Source organism: Anomaloglossus baeobatrachus, chromosome 2 (genome assembly GCF_048569485.1).
Source record: "Anomaloglossus baeobatrachus isolate aAnoBae1 chromosome 2, aAnoBae1.hap1, whole genome shotgun sequence".
In the NCBI taxonomy this organism is placed as follows: domain Eukaryota; kingdom Metazoa; phylum Chordata; class Amphibia; order Anura; family Aromobatidae; genus Anomaloglossus; species Anomaloglossus baeobatrachus.
This window is the reverse complement of record NC_134354.1, coordinates 592,950,638-592,971,114: the sequence shown is the minus strand read 5'-3', so window position 1 is coordinate 592,971,114 and position 20,477 is coordinate 592,950,638. Positions and strand designations below refer to the sequence as shown.

The 20,477-nt window shown below is 43.7% G+C and overlaps 1 protein-coding gene across 3 annotated transcripts in view; it reads right to left on the bottom strand.

Moving 5' to 3' along the window:
• Positions 1-20,477, bottom strand: part of KLF12 (KLF transcription factor 12) — a 306,275-nt gene that overhangs the window by 171,554 nt on the left and 114,244 nt on the right. The gene's annotated exons all lie outside the window — the stretch shown is intronic.

The window sequence follows — 20,477 nt, the reverse complement described above, 5'->3', positions numbered from 1 at the left end:
CTTCACCAGCTTCATATGTGGCTGATGGTCCTAGGAGCAAAACATTAACTGTAGTGAGTGTTTACTAGTCTTATTTTTCCACGATATCCCTCTTGTGCTATAAAAGAAGCATAAAGCATTATCTTTCTGGACATACTGCTATTCAATTATAAGTGGAGCAATTAAATTACAACTGAACTTCACAGTCTCTTGATCTTCATCACACAGTCATTCATTTCCTGCATGACTAACCCTGTAGGTCACAGAGGTCCACACTTACTATCTTGTTTAGCCATTGACAATAACTTCTAGAAGAGCCGTCTGTTTTTACCACACTAGTGACTAGAAAGTGTTATATGCATGGTTGAACATACAATAAAACCACTGCTTTTTAAAAATGGCTCATTTAACTAATAAGTTTGATACCTTTTGAGTGTTGCTGCATTAGAGGACAACGTTCACGCTGCATGATGACAAACTGTTGAAGTGTTGTAAAACCTTTAGAATTTTCCATGTTTCTGCATCTAAAGGAGAAGCTATTCTCCTTGTGGAGACTGACACACCATTCCAGCATGCCAGTGGTGAGGAGACTTTAAGCCGCAATGTTCCTCTGGCAAATATGCAAATTGTCTCTTCAGTAAGGAAGTAGACGAACTTTACTGCCACCTATTAGAGGTAGCAATTCTAAAAGTCAAAAGTGACCCTTTAACAAGCTTTGTCATATGACTTTGGATTTATGCCAAATCGGAACCTCATTTTGCAGACACGGTGTGTTGGGATGGTTGTCCCTCGTCAGTGCAAACTATGATATCTGATCTGGCTGTACGAGAGGCTAAAGCGGAAGCTGTTTCTGCAGAAATTTGCCCTAGAACTACATCAGATTTTCAATCAAGACCAAAAGAAAGAGAATATAAATTAAACAAACAAAACAAACATATTATACATTGTCATTTTTCTAAAATAATCCAATGTCACATGTCTGTGAGTAGGAAAGTATGTCAACCATTAGGATAAGCAGAGCCTTTGAAGGTGAAATTAGAGTCTGGTGTAATCAATCAATGGCATGACAATCCAGTGGAAGGCTATGTCTACAAGTCTAGTAATCATCTATTAAAATTAATTCAGCAGCAATCCGTTGAAAAAGAAAATTGTGCAGACAACTTTGGCTAAAAACAGCCCAACGTATTTCAACTGGATCCAACACTATGGAGAGGGACAGTGTGGGGGGAGTATTATGGAGAGGGGCAGTGTAGTGTGGGGTGATATTATGGAGAAGGGCAGGGTTGGTGGGTTATTATGGAGAAGGGCAGGGTGGGTGGGTTATTATGGAGAAGGGCAGGGTGGGTGGGATATTATGGAGAAGGGCAGGGTGGGTGGGATATTATGGAGAAGGGCAGTGTCTGGTTTAGAATATTACAGAAAAGGGCAGTATGGGGGAACATTATGTAAAGGAGCAGAGGTGGGGGGGAATATTGTGGAGAGGGAATATTATGGAGAGGGGCAGTGCAGTATGAGGGGGATATTATAGAGAATGGCAGTGTGGTGGATATTTTGTTAGGAAGCAAAATGAAGGGCAATTATTTTTTCAAGGGTGCAGCATGCAAGATATTTTTTATTGATGGAGCAGTATAATGGTACTTTTATTTTTACGTACACTGTGTCAGGAAGTGCTGCTGAAGATGGAGAAGAGAGAAGGCTGCAGAGACTACCTTTTGGAATAAAATCTCGTTATGGCATCTGGTCAAAATGTAGAAGCAAAGAAGAATGACTTCAATCAGAAAAGATGCCACCTAGAAGGTACCTGGATGTAATCAGCACAGTGCTTGGTGTATGGTCCACAGTCTGATGATAACTGGTAACAACTCCCAGCATCTTGTTACAACTGTTAAGGACATGCTGTGAATTGTAGGTTTATGCAATACAATTGTACATGGGGCTGACCTGACATTGCAATTGTTCTCTGTACTAAGCTATGTACTGTATACATGTACTGATGGCAGTTCAGGCGCTGCATGCAAGTACTAATGGTGTTTTTGCCCAAGTTTTCATATACCTATGGTGGTTATGGTGCAGCATTAATGTACTACTGGTGGTTCTTGTGCTGTATTCATGTACTAACAGTGGTTCTGGGGCTGCATTCATGTGCTGATGTTGGCTCTGATCTTGTACACATGTAGCAATCCATAACATACTTCATGGCTATGTTAAAATTAAAAAATACTCAAAATTTAGAGATTTGAAATTATGAAAAGCATTCGTTAAGTTCGCTGCAAAAACTTAAAAAGTTAGCGTGTGTTAACACTGATTTTTTTGAAGCAGAAATTCTTCAAATCCTTCTAATATACCGAAAACTTAGTTCTGGTGATGTATTTATATAAGTACTCTTTTAAGTTTTTAGCAGCCCTTCACATTAGTTCAGTATGGCAAAATGGCCCTTAGACCAAAAATGTTGTGCCCCCCTGACCGAAAAGCTAATGATTGTTTGAGAGTAGAAACTCAGTTTAACTACTTCCCGACATAATAACGTGTCTTATGTCGCATTCCCATGTATAGAGCATTCTCAGGAGCTAAAGCAGCAACATAATAGGTAGGGGCAAGATGTAAGACATAGGTAGTGTCTGCCTGTAACTCCAGCGGCCATAATGTGGTTTGATGACTGTAGTGTAATCACTAAAATGCCCCTGTCAATCTCTACAGTTGCATCTAAATAGTGCAATTGCTGATGCATGTGGTAAAAAAAACAAACAATGGAATTCTAATGCTTCTGTTTTTTGTCACCACAATGCAATGCAATAAAATGCAATGAAATTGTGATATGTAGCCAAAAAGGTAGAAAATACATCAACTTGCCTCATAAATACAACTCCTAACACAGCGTCATCAAAGCACAATGAAAATGTTATGGATCTCAGAAATTGGCGACACAAGGTAAATTATTTCAATTTCCAAACTATTCTTTTAAAACTTAAATATAAAATATACTTATTTAGTATTGTCGTAATCAGTATGTCTGGAAGGGTTTGAAAGCTCCAATACATATAAGTTTAAAGTTAACCAAACCCACCAGTTTCAGCTGTACTGACTAACCACCTAATTGTCACATCCCCACCAGAGTCCGCTCCTGCGACTTCTGCTTCGATCACCAGTCGGTGCCGTGTTCCCGCTGTGGATAGTGCTTGTGATAGGAGAGGAGTCGGTGACAGTGGCTTTGGTGGGCACAGACTCCGCTAATCCACTAAGCTGGGTTTCCCTGGGACCTGCAGTACCACTGGCTGATGGTAGGTGGTATGTGTCTTCTAGCTGAAGTTACCACCATTCAGCTAAAGCCAATGAGAAGACACCACACCCTTCTAATTCCCCCTCCTGTCTGCTGGTCACTGCCAGAGATAGTTCTGAATTCCTGATTCCTGGTTCCCGTTCTGTTTTATATAGTGATTCCTGTGTTTTGACCTCTGCCTGTTCTCTGACTACCCTCCTGCCTGCTGTTTTTGTACCTCGCTACCTGATCCGGATTTGACCTGTGCCTGGTTTCCTGATTACGTCCTTGCCTGCCTGATTTTGTACCTGTTTTGCATTTCCTGATTTGACCCTGCCTGACTACTACTCTCATCGGACTGCAGCCTATCACAGGTAGTGATCTCCGGGGCCTATGTAATTCCAAATCCATGTATAGGGGTTAAAGGGATTCAGGGTTCTCGGGGTCCTGCTTTGTGAGCAGCTTTCCTCTAGCCTGTCCATTACAGCCAGACGTAAATGGCACTTCCTCTATGCAGATGGTAATAGATGTAGGGGTGCGCTTCAGGTTCCAAGGCCTTTTGTCAATAGAAGAATACAAGGCACTCCCAAGATTGGCTGCAACGTGTGATTTATTTAATGTGCATAACAACAATAGAACGTTTTCTGTCCGTAAACCTTCCTCAGTAAGCACATTCGTGAAGAGGAGTTCAGCGTGGGTGATTAGCGCGGTGTCCACTGCAGTCTCCATGCGGCGGTGGACACCGCGCTAATCACCCACGCTGAACTCCTCTTCACGAATGTGCTTACTGAGGAAGGTCTACGGACCAAAAACATTCTGTTGTTGTTATGCACATTAAATAAATTACTCATTGCAGCCAATCTTGGGAGTGCCTTGTATTCTTCTATGTCCATTACAGCCAGTCTGAGTCTGTGGTTCCAGGCAGGCATTACACTAATGTGTATGGTGTCTGAGGAGAGAAGCATGACGCCCGAAGAGGTGAGGATCAGCCAGTTGCCAAACACAAACCTTTTGTTATCCATGGGGATAAGTTGCCACCAGAAAATAGATGACCTCTCAGTAGAGCCAAACCTTTTTGTGTATGGACAGACCAATGAGATAACTAGTGGCTGAATACTATATGCCTGTCTTAACTTCATGCCCCAGAAATATTGTTTGCATTTCTTAGATTGTAAGTAGACCTGCTTTGTAAAACCAAAATACTTTGAAATTTGACTGCTAGTCACAAGCCTCCTCCAGTAGGTTATTAGTCACACATTACAAATATAAGCTCTTGACACTCTTTCTCCAACATTGTGTGGTGGTCACCGTACTCAGTCTACGCTGTCTCAAAAACTTGCATCTATAATCTACTCATCTGACCAATAATGAGGCATCATATGACTATACTGCCTACGAAGAGTTAACCTGCTACAACAATACTACTGCAGCATTTCAATTGTAAGCCAACAATCATTTGGTACTGCAGTGTAACTAAACACAAATTCATTGCCTTCAAATCAATCCAGACTCAATGCTGATTAATTTTATTTAGCATTTGTATATCTACATAGTGATTTGGAAATTCCAAAGTTGTGTTTTTCTTAACTAAATAACCTTATGTTTTGGTCCTACAATACATTTATTGTCATAGGTTGTATAAACCTATGTGAGCTTTGCATTTCTTATTCACTAATGCCCAAGGTATTCCATGTGACGTTACACTAGCACTTCTTAATTTGCACCTTTGGCTTTTTTTGAGGCATCAACAATTGTATTTGACTTTCCTACTGATGATTTGACAATGTTAAAAAAGTTGTCTATTATTAGACAACCTCATAGGATTTAGGTCTTCCAATATCCAGAATCCTCCTTCAGTATTTACCATTTTATACAAAACTGTAAAATATGTCATTGTAGTCCATAAACTTAAATTTGTCTACATTATTAACCTCAGTTTGCTAACTCTACTGATGGCTAATGGCTACTGATTGTAATCTCTCTGTAATTTAATATTAACCTAATCTATATTTTTGGCTTTTCAGGGATTGGTTTCATCTGCAAATATTTAAATTGAATTCTGTAAGTGATCATCAAGTTGATTAAAACTTAAGATATGATTTGGAGCCACTTTCATATTATCTTAAAGATTTGCAGTAGGAGCAGTTGCCATTACAATATTAGTATTCAATTGTTCTCTGTATAAGCATGATCTATTTAAAAAAAAACCTACAGGAGTTAATGATTTTGAACTATCCATGGCTTCTTCATTATGTCAGAAGAATTCAGTTACATATTTGTCATGATTTGACTGTAGGAAAGCAAGGGACAGGGGCTCCTGTGCTGTTCCTCACACCAGGGGTTCCTAGGATATCCCTAACTTCAGGGTTACTCCTAAAAGTGGAGATGCCTGAATCTCGTGCATGGCTATGCTCCTGACCAGAAGTAATCCGATTCTCCCCTCCCACCAGGGAAGGAAGGGGCAGGAGTGAAATGGAAACTGAGATAAAGACAGACAGGGGAAAATTCAAAAACAAAACTCTGACACACAGGAACAAACAATGAGATTATGGAGAAAAACAAGAGCAGGAAAGTAGCAACAAAAAGACAAAAGTTAACTCCACAACTGCCCACAGCAATGAGTACTACAACCACCAGTTAGTTTGGATCACAACACCTTAACAGACCGGCTAAGATAAATTATAGCTGGCATAGAAGGATAGATCTAGCCTACAACATGTGATCAAAAGAGACTCACAAGCACACCAGGAGAGATTAACTCTTGCTAGCCTGGCTATGCACTACCAATCTGTTGGCCAACGCCAGAGAGTCAGCCTGAGCTGATTACAGACATCAGAGAAGTTATCAGGCAGAGTGTCTGAATCAGTAGTCTGAACAGATCCCAATGCCGCTAAGACAGTCGGCGATGTTTGTAAAAACCTCTGTGTGACAATATTAGTATGAAAATCTGTGAATGTCATTGGGGCACTCATCAACTTCCCTTGTAATCAATCTAATTTCAGAATGACAAATAGAATCTGTTACCATGTTTGGTTACCTAATCTGAGAGCACCAAACGGTAGGGGCAGAGTCCCTGATTCCACAGATATGTAACTTAACCTCCTGCTACTAATCAGCCCAGCCCAGTAGAAGACTACTTGGCTAGGTAGTCTTACCCCACCCACCTCACTAATTGTCCGCTTTCTGTATATGCACAGTGTATATATACAGATATGTGTCAATCAGTGATGTAAGTGGGTTTCTACAGAGCTCAGAATTTAGAAAACTCGTAGATCCGCACAAGATAAAACACTGATCTTATCAGCAATACAACATGCAGCCCGGTAAGTGATAAATCACTGAAATCGGTGTCTGTCTGCACATTATGCTGCTTTCAGATGGGGTAGCAAAAACCTGGTGCCAGTTTACCGTTAACCCTTCACGACCGAGGACGTACCAGTATGTCCTAAATCATGGAGGGGTAATCTCTGTCAGCTTCTGCGGTGAGCCGGCGGTGATCCCTGCACATATCTGTTGATTTGAACAGCAGACATGTGAGGCTAAAAGGCGTGTGTAGATCCATGATCCACCTGCACTTGTTAAGCCTTTAGATTGCGCTGTCAAAATGTGACAGCGTAACTTAAATCGCCTTTTCCCGTCGCCATCGGAGGCCACATGACGTGATCTCGGGGAGCCGATGGTTGCCATAGCAGAAGGCGACATGACGTGATCTCGGGGAGCCGATGGTTGCCATAGCAGAAATGGGTCATGTGATGACTTCTGTCGTCATGACGTAGTTCCTGTTACAGCTGACAGAGTAGCGGTTCTAACAGGAATGCTGCATTTCTGATGATCAGAGCAATGTAGCTATGATCAACAGAATGGAATCAGCAATCAGACAAATGATTCTTATAGTCCCTGTAGGGAGAGTAGAAAAATAAAAAAAAAAGTAAAGAAAAAGTTTAATAAAAAAAACCTTAAAGTGCAAATTATACCCCCATTCACACTATTGAAAATCAAATGGTTAAGAAACTAAAAAAAAATAAATGTTTGGTATTGCTGCGTTCAGAAATGCCCGATCTATCAAAATATCAAATCAATTAATCTGATTGGCACACGGCATAGCGTACAAATATTTCCAAACGCCAACAATACATTTTGTGGGTTATTGCAAATTTTGCGCAAAATGCAAAAACAGGCGATTAAAACCTAGCATCAGCACAAAAATTGTACCATTAAAAATGTCAGCTCAAGACGCAAAAACAAAGCCATCACTGGGCCCCAGATCCCGAAAAATGAGAACGCCAGAAGATTGAAGGAAAAATAAAAAGAGTTACGGCTCTTGGATGAAGGGGCCCGGGGGTGAAGGGGTTTAGGTGGTTGTCTGTTATGATCCGGAACCATGGAAGACCACCATAAATCATTGGTAAAAGGTGACAAGAGCATTGGCAACTAATCTGGCCGCCATCCCCTTACTAACCATCAACACTAGAAGTAGCCGAGGGGTGAACTAACATCCTGTGCACCGCGAACCCAGCCGGAGAACTAACTATCCTAAAGGAAGGAAAGATGAATAACTCTCTGCCTCAGAAAATAGATAAAGAATAGCAAGCCTCCCACATTCAAAGACTGCGGTGATATAGGAAAACACAATACACAGATAGACGATAGGATTAGCAAAAGGTGAGGCACTACTGACTAAATAGGACAGGATAGGGAAGGGACTGATGGTGGCCAGAGAAAAACCCTGCAAAAATCCCAAAACCTGATAGTACAAGATCTAGATCTGAACTCCGTCCTATACCAGGCGCTCTTGTCATACCAATGAACAGAAAGCAGAAATCATTACAAATTCAAGAAGCAACAAACACATGGACTAATAGGAGCAATACTCCAAACATAGCTGCAGGGAGCTTCCCTGCTAAGCAACTGAGAGGGAAGATCCCTGCATGCAAATAAACTGAAAACAACCACAGCAAATGACAAACTCAGATAAGAGCAAAAACAACCAAACAACAGATAAAGAGCCAAGCACTTATCTGGGGTAGATGTGGTCTGGAGCAGGATGAAGCAGGCTGGTGTACAAAGAACAACTGACATCCGGCATAGCCTGCTATCAGACCAGGGTTTAAATAAGCAGAGAGTTAGCAATGGAAACGCCCATTGCTCAACACACCTGGTCTCTGACCAAACCATTCCTGGCCACAAGAGGGAGCCTCAAAGCAGCAAAAGCATAACTGACATTCACAACAGTTGTCTGGCTAGCAACAGATAAATATAACCATTGCAAATGTGGCATAGCCCATACAAATGTATGATTATAAATTATTAGTGTCCTGACCAACATCTTTTTTTGCCCTAGAATAGTGGTGCTATATTTATTAGCTTCTACAAATCTATTAAGCTTATCATTTGTTTAGTAGCAAATCCTTTTTGGTAGCAACACATGGTAGCTTAAGGCTATGTGCGCACAGTGCAGTTTTGTTTCTCCAGCGAAAAACACACCCTCGGCAGAAAAATGCACCTCTGACCAAAAAAAAAAAATTTTTGCCGCGTTTTCAGTGCATTTTTTACGTATTTTGGTGTGTTTTTGCCCCTGCATTTTTATAACACTGTCAATGGCAAATCGCAGGGAAAAACACAGAAAAGAAGTGACATGCTGCTTCTTTGCTTCTTTTTCCTGGAACCAAAACTGCCAGGCAAAAAATAAGCAACGTGCGTACAGACTTTCGGATTTGTCATAGACTTTGCTAGGGAAGGTCATTCATGCAATTTAAGACCAAAAACTACACCAAAAAAGCAGAAAAAAAACAGAGTGCGCACAAAGCCTAAAAGGTCAACTGAAAACAATAAAATTGGATAAATGAACGTTATTCTGAGATATGTAAAGTGCTATGGAAATAATAGTGCTATACTGAATAAATATTATTTTAATGAAAATCACAAACCATAAGCTAGTTAAACTAAGCTATAATAACTATTCTCCATATGGTGTATATATAGGATAAAAAATGTTTTATCACCTGTGATTTTTTTTTTACAGGAACTTTTTCCACGAAGAACATTAAATATCTAGTCATTGGATACATCAGCTAAGTGAGGCTTGAAATGCTGCAAATCCTATCAATTGCTAAAACTGATACAGATTGGTTCCCTTCTAAAATGATAATATGCAGAGATGAATGGAGTGGTGGACAAGAATGCATGTAGTCATCTATAAAGAAACAGCTAGTTACTTAGGGCCACTTTACACGTTGCGACATCGCTAGCATTTGCTGGCGATGTCGAGAGCGATAGCACCCGCCGCTACACCGGCGAACATTATCGCTACGGCAGCGTCACACGCACATACCTGCTCTGCGACGTCGCTGTGACCGGCGAATCGCCTCCTTTCTAAGGGGGCGGTTCGTTCAGCGTCACAGCGACGTCACAGCAGCGTCACTGAACCGCCGCCCAATAGAAATGGAGGGGGCGGAGATGAGCAGGACGTAACATCCCGCCCACCTCCTTCCTTCATCATTGCGGGTGACTGCAGGTAAGGGGAGGTTCCTCGTTCCTGCGGTGTCACGCATAGCGATGTGTGCTGCAGCAGGAACGACGAACAACATCGTACATGCAGCAGCAACGATAATTGATAATAGTGGGGCATGTCACCGATTAGCGATTTTGAACGTTTTTGCGACGATTCAAAATTGCTCAAAGGTGTCACACGCAACGACATCGCTTACGCGGCCGGATGTGCGTCACGAATTCCGTGACCCCAGCGTGTAGCGTGTAAAGCGGCCTTTAGTAGTTAGTATATATTATTTTATTTCTCCCTAACTAAAGCACCTTCACCTACATTGTCTTTAAGAATATTTAACTCACAACTACAAAACAAGACAGATATTTCCATTCAAGGGTGTTGTTATTTATGTATCTCAGAAACTGATAAAATTACATACAGTCATGGCCGAAAGTGTTGGCACTCTTGAAAATGTTCCAGAAAATTACGGTAAGTATTTCTACCAGAAAATTATTGCAATTACATATTTTGTTATACACATGTTTGTTTATTTCCTTCTTGTATATTGGAGCAACACATGAAAAAATGTAACATAATTTCACACAAAACTCCCAAAAATTGGGCGGACAAAATGGTTTCCACCCTCAACTTAATTTTTAAGGGTAGTTGCACACCCTTTGGAATAAAGAACTGCTTCATAACAGCATCAATAAGCTTCTTACACCGCTCTACTGCAATTTTGGACTATTATTTTTTTTGCAAACTGCTTCATGTCTCTATAATTTAAAGATTACCTTCTGCCAACAGCAATTTTAAGATCCCTCTAGAGCTATTCAATGGGATTTAGATCGGGATACCTTGATGGACAATTCAACTCTCCAGCACTTATTTTCCAACCATCTCTTCGGGTTATTGAAGTATGTTGGGAGGTCATTGTTCTGCTGGAAGACCCACGACCTAAGATGTAAACCCAGCTTTCTGACACTGGCTACTACATTGTGACCCAAAATCCTTTGGTAATCTTCCGATTTCATAATGCCTTGCACAAAGTCAAGGCACCCAGTGCCAGAGGCAGCAAAACAACCCCAAAACATTTTTGAACCTCCAATATATTTGACTTTAGGTATTGTGCTCTTTTCTTTGTAGACCTCATTCCTTTCTTGGTAAATAGAAGGATGTGGTTTACCAAAAAAATCTATCTTGATCTCATATGTCCACAAGATGCTTTCCCAGAGGGATTTTGGCTTATTCACGTCCATTTTGGCAAACTGCAGTCTAACTTTTTTATGTTTCTGTGTCAGCAGAGGGGTCCTCCCGAGTCTCCAGCCATAGTTTATCATTTCATTCAAATGTCAATAGATAGTTCGTGCTGACACTGATGCACCCTGAGCCTGCAGAACAGCTTGAATTTTTGGGGAACGAGATTGTGGCTGTTGCAACCTTTCATCAATTTTTCTCTTCTGTCCACCTCCAGGTAGAATAGCTACAGTGCCATGGGTTGTAATCTTCTTGAATATGTTGGGCAACATAAAAAAAGGAACATCACGATATCTGGAGAACTTGAGATTGTTAATATTTTACCACAATTTTAGCTCTCAAGTCCTCAAACAGTTCCTTTTTTGTGTGAAATTATATACAACTTGCTTTTATTTCGTCTATATTTTTTTTTTGAAGTTCCATTACACACATAGAAAATAAACATGTGTATAACAAAACATTTTTAATTGCAACAATTTTCTTGGAGAAATACTTCATTTTCTTTATCATTTGTTATAGTTAGCAGGATCAAGCTTTACCGCTGGAAGATCAAGATAATGCGGGGAAGGTTCAAGTTGCATGGATGATGGTCACCGTTACGCGGTCTAAGGCGGGCTTTACACGTTGCGACATCGCTAGCAATTGATAGCGATGTCCAGCGCGATAGCACCCGCCCCGTCGCACATGCGATATGTGGTGATTGCTGCTGTAGCGAACAGTATTGCTACGGCAGCTTCACACGCACATATCTGCTCGGCGACATCGCTGTGACTGCCGAACAATCCCTCCTTCAAGTGGGAGGTGCGTTCGGCCTCACAGCGACGTCACCAATTGGCCGGCCAATAGAAGTGGAGGGGCGGAGATGAGCAGGACATAACATCCCTCCCACCTTCTCCCTTCCGCACTGCTGTCGGGACGCAGGTAAGGAGATGTTTGTCGCTCCGGCGGGTTGACACACAGCGATGTGTGGAGCTGCAGGAACAACAAACAACATCGTACCTGCGGTCGAACCGACATTATGGAAATGAACGACGTTAAACAGATCAGCGATATTATACGCTTCTGTGCTCTTTCATGTCGCACCTAGGAGTTACACGTTGCGATGTCAATACGGACACCAGATGTGCGTCACTAACGACATGACCCCGGCGATATATCGGTAGCGATGTCGCAACGTGTAAAGCACCCCTTAGATGGCGCCAAGTACAGACTGCAAAATGTTGGTTAGTGGTGCAGCAATCGTGGGCGTAGAAGACACGAAAGGGCACGAATGTTCCATCCAATCCTCGAGATGTTACACCTACAGAAGGTGTTGAGATTGAAAGTGCCAGCCCACAGGACGGTGTGCTCGTTTCTGTAGAGTGAAGTGGAAGGAGAAGGCCCGCCCAGTGCTGTATGACTCAAGAAAATGGGTGGCGGCGTTAAAGAAACAGGATGATAAGCCAAAACTAATTAAAAAAAATAATGAAACGAAGTAATTATGGGAATTGAGAGCAAAACTTGGACACGACATATTGACAAGTCCCCTTTTATCTTACATGCTGGTACTTTAATTAATGCTGACATAGAAAGATATAAACTAACACTGATATCTAATGGCAAAATATTGTCATGATGTGCCCAAAATCATAAGCAGCCATCTACTTTACACATAAATAAAAACATGACATTAAGGAAGTTTCTTGTGTTTGCAGTGAAACCAATTCCCTATACCTTACAGATATCTATAGTATGTCCTGACAACAGTGGTTGTAATGTGATAGGAAGACAGAAGAAGCAGCATCCTGAGGACAGGATATACACCGTGTGCAGAATTATTAGGTAGGTTGTATTTTAGAGGATTTTTTTTTATTATTGATCAACAACTATGTTCTCAATAAACCCAAAAGACTCAAATATCAAAGCTTAATATTTTTGGAAGTTGGAGTGGTTTTTTTTTAGATTTGGCTATCTTAGGAGAATATCTGTTTGTGCAGGTAACTATTACTGTGCAGAATTATTAGGCAACTTAATAAAAAGAAAATATATTCCCATCTCACTTGTTTATTTTCACCAGGTAAACCAATATAACAGCACAAAATTTAGAAATAAATATTTCTGACAGGCAAAAACAAAACCCCAAAAAATTAGTGACCAATATAGCCACCTTTCTTTATGAGGACACTCAACAGCCTACCATCCATAGATTCTATCAGTTGCTTGATCTGTTTACGATCAACATTGTGTGCAGCAGCCACCACAGCCTCCTAGACACTGTTCTGAGAGGTGTACTGTACTTCCCTCCCTGTAGATCTTACATTTTATGAGGGACCACAGGTTCTCTATGGGGTTTAGATCAGGTGAACAAAGGGGCCATGTCATTATTTTTTCATCTTTTAGATCTTTACTGGCCAGCCACTCTGTGGAGTAGTTAGATGCATGTGATGGAGCATTGTCCTGCATGAAAATCATGTTTTTCTTGAACAATACCGACTTCTTCCTGTACCACAGCTCGAAGAAGTTGTCTTCCAGAAAGTGGCAGTAGGTCTGGGAGTTGAGCTTCACTCCATCCTCAACACGAAAAGGTCCCACAAGTTCATCTTTGATGATACCAGCCCATACCAGTACCCCACCTCCACCTTGCTGGCGTCTGAGTTGGAGTGGAGCTCTCTGCCCTTTACGGATCCAGCCTCTGGCCCATCCATCTGGCCCATCAAGAGTCACTCTCATTTCACCAGTCCATAAAACCTTTGAAAATTTAGTCTTAAGATATTTCTTGGCCCAGTCTTGACATTTTATCTTCTTATGTTTCTTGTTCAAAGGTGGTCGTTTTTCAGCCTTCCTTACCTTGGCCATGTTCCAGAGTATGGCACGCCTTGTGCTTTTTGATACTCCAGTAACATTGCAGCTCTGAAATATGGCCAAACTGGTGGCAAATGGCATCTTGGCAGCTTCACACTTTATTTTCCTCAATTCAAGTGTGACGCCCTGGCAAAACCAGGTAATCACAAATAGGCCCCTGCATAACACCGTTCCCTCACTAGGAAACACACAGCCGACCAGAAACACTAGTCACCACCCTTAGGGACAGATAGACACACCAGTGGGCGTGACCAGGCAGTTGGAACACGCACACCCAGGGGTCTAGACAGCCCGGGGCAGGAAAAACAGCAGATCAGTCTAGTTCAGATTAGTCTGAAGTTCAGTTTGGAGAGGAGTGTGGGCTGGAGCTAGGGGTAGCTCCAGCAGTGAAGTCCAAGTTGAACGGTACCAGGGTGGGGGCCATGGTGCCACTGGCTAGGAGGCAGACGGTGGTCTCCGGCAGCAGGAGACGGCTCGGTGGAACAGAGGTGGACCGGGGCAGGGTTGTAGCCCGCCGGTGCCGACGTGGGGAACAGACTCGTAAACCGTAGCACAAAGGGGGTACTCGGATCCTGAAGCCAGAAAACAGAAACAAGTGGAACTGGTTAATTAACCGATTGAGGCCAGGACTAGAGGTCCTGTCCCACCCAAAGTCCCTCATAGAAGACAACAGCCCACTGATTAGGGATAAGAGGTCACCGCCAAGGCCTATAGATCCCACGGACCAGCGTCTGCGGGCACGGCTCCTTAGGCCACATCCAGCCGCCGGGAGCGGACTCCTGAGTTTTATACTGGGAAAGTCCACCTTACAAAATGGTGCAGGAAAAGGACAGAGACCACCAGCTGGGTTGGGGATCCCGAACGCAGCCGGCCGCGGAACCGGCCACCACCAGCTTGGTTTACCAGAGACTTGTGTGTTTTACTAACAGTGAGTACACCAGCACCCCCATGCGGTCGTCATCTCCCCGGGTCCTGGGGCCACCATCCCTGCCCACAGAGGGGTTAACAACTTGCTGCACAACATCTCCCCCGAGTGCCTCGAAACAGCAGCAGTGGTGTCCCACCTTGCCACACACCATGGGTGGTGTCACGAACCTATTACGGCCTAGCCCGTACATCTACGTCCCCCCATTTTATTCGGCGTGTTCGTGAGACCCCTGGGTCCGGAGACCCTCGAGCCACCACCCCTGAAGGCCCGGATCCGAGCAGCGTCGGCTGCTGGCATGGGGGCGGCATACATGGGCAGTTATTTTGCGCCTTTTTTGCCCAACACGCTTCTCGCGACCCTGTTGGCCATTTGCCATTAAACGCTTGATTGTTCGGTGACCACGCTTCAAAGGTTTGGCAATTTCAAGACTGCTGCATCCCTCTGCAAGACATTTCACAATTTTGGACTTTTCAGAGCCCGTCAAATCTCTCTTCTGACCCATTTTGCCAAAGGAAAGGAAGTTGCCTAATAATTAAGCACCCCTTATATAGGGTGTTGATGTCATTACACCACACCCCTCCTCATTACAGAGATACACATCACCTGATTTACTTAATTGGTAGTTGGCTCTCAAGTCTATACAGCTTGGAGTAGGACAACATGTAAAAACATTATCATGTGATTAAAATACTCATTTGCTTAATAATTCTGCACACAATCTAAAGCCGGCACTGCAGCTTCACGGATTTTTTCTGTCACGCAGGGTGTGGGGGCACCGATTAAAAAAAAAAAAAAAATCAGCCAGTTGACCCTGTAGAGACGTTTCCTACAACTACTTATCGCAACCCTCCCTACTTCTGCCGTACTTAATGCAATTCCTTTAAACCACAGTCGTGGGCAATCATTATGCGTCTTTCTCTGGCAATACACTTCTAAATCAGTGATTTGTAGATGTGCCAGGTAGCTGTCATTTCTTCAATGGGTAAAATAAGAACATTTGGCCAGGCCATGCCCTTGTAGCTTTCCCTAGAACACACCTTGTTAACATGCTTTTCTGGGACCAAAAACAAACCTGACAAAATAAAGCAAAGAGTGAGTGTCCTGAGGGTTCTCTCTCGTCATTTCATGTTCCTCCTGATCCCTCCTTGTTCCTCACGACTATATGATTCTACATCTGCTTTGCATATTTTTAATAACAAACTATTGTGGTTACAGCAATATCTGGTCAACGCTCATGAAGCATGTTGTGTTACAGGACATAATCCATTTCACAGCTAATCAATTCAGTGCTCTCATCTTTCATAGATGCCCCAGAGACTGTTTTCTGTAAAGTGTGTAGACAGCTCAGAGAATCAGGAGAAAATAGTTTCCATTGTTGAGTCTGAATCACGGAGAACACTTATTCTAAGCACTGGAATTCTCCAATGAAAACAATATTTGTTTCAAACATAAGAGTTTATAAGTGTAAATCATCAACGAACCCTTTCATCTACCCATTAACAGAACTTTCTGGTGCACAGGATTTTAGTATACTGTAAAATTTTTGCAAAAAATATTTGTCAAAAAAGGTGAAAAGATCTATTTAGGTCTTGGCTCTTACAAGTAACAAATTCTTTCAAGGAATTCCTAAGTATTAATGTACCTATTACTAAGTAAATAAATAAAGGGTGTAAGTATACTGTATGTATCAAGCTCCAAGGCTAAAAGAAATTATCTGAATATCAGGTGGTAAAAATTATTATCACTATAATACTATATGTCTCGTGCCTCCTAGTCAACAACTCTGTGTAACCCTACTCACACCACTGATTGGCAGCTTTCTGTCAATCTCCAGTGTACACAGAAAGCTGCCAATCAGTGGTGTTGGTGGGGTTATACAGGGCTCAGCATTCTAAGCACTACTTGATCTACAGTAGAGAAAACAGTGATTGTATCAAAATGACAGCAAGCAGCCCAGCACATCTTTGTAATCAAAGTCTCTGCCTCTACATCATGCGGCTCTCAGATTCCATAGCATAACATATGAAAAACCTGATGACAGATTCCTTTTAACTCTTCCAATGTTATGGGCATATGCAGTTTAATATTCCATGATTCTAATCCACAAAGTTCAGAATCCTAACCTTAAGGCTCATATAGCTAAATGAACATATTAATGCTTAGTGTGCTGGCTGTATGCAAAACTGTAAAAAGAGTGTATATATATATATATATATATATATATATATATATATATATATATATAATATCTATATATATAATTGCCTTATTCTGTCTGTCTGTCTGTCTATCTGTCTGTCTGTCTGTCTGTCATGCTCCAAAATTGTGTCCTTACGGTGACACAAAGCTGATTGGCCGCTGGGCTCGCAATGGCCCCGCCCCCCCACGGATTGGCCGCTCGCCTCGGCTCCTCCCCCCCGCACGGATTGGCCGCTCGCCTCGGGTCCGCCCCCCCCGCACGGATTGGCCTCCACTCACTCTGACTCACACGCACACTCACACTCAGACTCACATGCACACTCACACTCAGACTCACACTCAGACTCATCTATATATATAATTGCCTTATTCTGTCTGTCTGTCTGTCTATCTGTCTGTCTGTCTGTCTGTCATGCTCCAAAATTGTGTCCTTACGGTGACACAAAGCTGATTGGCCGCTGGGCTCGCAATGGCCCCGCCCCCCCACGGATTGGCCGCTCGCCTCGGCTCCTCCCCCCCGCACGGATTGGCCGCTCGCCTCGGGTCCGCCCCCCCCCGCACGGATTGGCCTCCACTCACTCTGACTCACACGCACACTCACACTCAGACTCACATGCACACTCACACTCAGACTCACACTCAGACTCACATGCACACTCACAATCAGACTCACACGCACACTCACACTCACACGCACACTCACATGCACACTCACATGCACACTCACACGCACACTCACACAGACTCACACGCACACTCACAGACTCACACGCACACTCAGACTCACACTCACACACACTCAGACTCAGACTCACACTCACACTCAGACTCACACTCAGACTCACACACACTCACACTCACACTCAGACTCACACTCAGACTCACACTCAGACTCACACTCACATGCACACTCACACTCAGACTCACACTCAGACTGACACGCACACTCAGACTCACACTCACACTCAGACTCACACTCAGACTCACACTCAGACTCACACGCACACTCAGACTCACACTCAGACTCACACTCAGACTCACACTCAGACTCACACTCAGACTCACACTCAGACTCACATGCACACTCACACTCACACTCACACGCAGACTCAGACTCAGACTCACACTCAGACTCACACACACTCACACTGACACTCAGACTCACACTCACACTCACATGCACACTCACACTCAGACTCACACTCAGACTCACACTCAGACTCACACTCAGACTCACATGCACACTCACACTCAGACTCACACTCAGACTCACACTCAGACTCACACTCACACTCACATGCACACTCACACTCAGACTCACACTCAGACTCACACTCAGACTCACACTCAGACTCACTCACACTCACTCACACTCACACTCAGACTCACACTCAGACTCACACTCACATGCACACTCACACTCAGACTCACACTCACACTCACTCACATGCACACTCACACTCAGACTCACACTCACATGCACACTCACACTCAGACTCACCCTCAGACTCACACTCACATGCACACTCAGACTCACACTCACACTCACATGCACACTCAGACTCACACTCACACTCACATGCACACTCAGACTCACACTCACACTCACATGCACACTCAGACTCACACTCACATGCACACTCACACTCAGACTCACACTCACATGCACACACACTCAGACTCACACTCACATGCACACTCACACTCAGACTCACACTCACATGCACACTCACACTCAGACTCACACTCAGACTCACACTCACATGCACACTCACATGCACACTCACACTCAGACTCACACTCACATGCACACTCACACTCAGACTCACACTCACATGCACACTCACACGCACACTCACACAGACTCACACGCACACTCACAGACTCACACGCACACTCAGACTCACACTCACACACACTCAGACTCAGACTCAGACTCACACTCAGACTGACACTCAGACTCACACTCAGACTCACACGCACACTCAGACTCACACTCAGACTCACACTCAGACTCACACTCAGACTCACACTCAGACTCACACTCAGACTCACACTCAGACTCACACTCAGACTCACACTCAGACTCACACTCAGACTCACACTCAGACTCACATGCACACTCACACTCAGACTCACACGCAGACTCAGACTCAGACTCACACTCAGACTCAGACTCACACACACTCACACTCACACTCAGACTCACACGCACACTCACTCACACTCACTCACACTCACACCCAGACTCAGACTCACACTCAGACTCACACGCAGACTCAGACTCACACTCAGACTCACACACACTCACACTCAGACTCAGACTCACACTCACATGCACACTCACACTCAGACTCACACTCAGACTCACACTCAGACTCACACGCACACTCACTCACACTCACTCAGACTCAGACTCACACTCACATGCACACTCACACTCAGACTCACACGCAGACTCAGACTCACACACACTCACACTCAGACTCACACGCACACTCACTCACACTCACTCACACTCAGACTCAGACTCACACTCAGACTCACACTCACTCACATGCACACTCACACTCAGACTCACACTCACATGCACACTCACACTCAGACTCACCCTCAGACTCACACTCACATGCACACTCAGACTCACACTCACATGCACACTCACACTCAGACTCACACTCACATGCACACTCACACTCAGACTCACACTCACATGCACACTCACACTCAGACTCACACTCACATGCACACTCACACTCAGACTCACACTCACATGCACACTCACACTCAGACTCACCCTCAGACTCACACTCACATGCACACTCAGACTCACACTCACATGCACACTCACACTCACATGCACACTCACACTCACACTCACACTCACATGCACACTCACACTCACACTCAGACTCACACTCACATGCACACTCACACTCAGACTCACACTCACATGCACACTCACACTCAGACTCACACTCACACTCACATGCACACTCACACTCAGACTCACACTCACATGCACACTCACACTCAGACTCACACTCACATGCACACTCACACTCAGACTCACACTCACATGCACACTCACACTCAGACTCACACTCACATGCACACTCACACTCAGACTCACACTCACATGCACACTCACACTCAGACTCACACTCAGACTCACACTCACATGCACACTCACACTCAGACGCACACTCACATGCACACTCACATGCACACTCACACTCACACTCACACTCAGACTCACACTCAGACTCACACTCACATGCACACTCACATGCACACTCACACTCAGACTCACACTCACATGCACACTCACACTCAGACTCACACTCACATGCACACTCAGACTCACACTCACACTCACATGCACACTCACACTCAGACTCACCCTCAGACTCACACTCACATGCACACTCAGACTCACACTCACATGCACACTCACACTCACATGCACACTCACACTCAGACTCACACTCACATGCACACTCACACTCACACTCAGACTCACACTCACATGC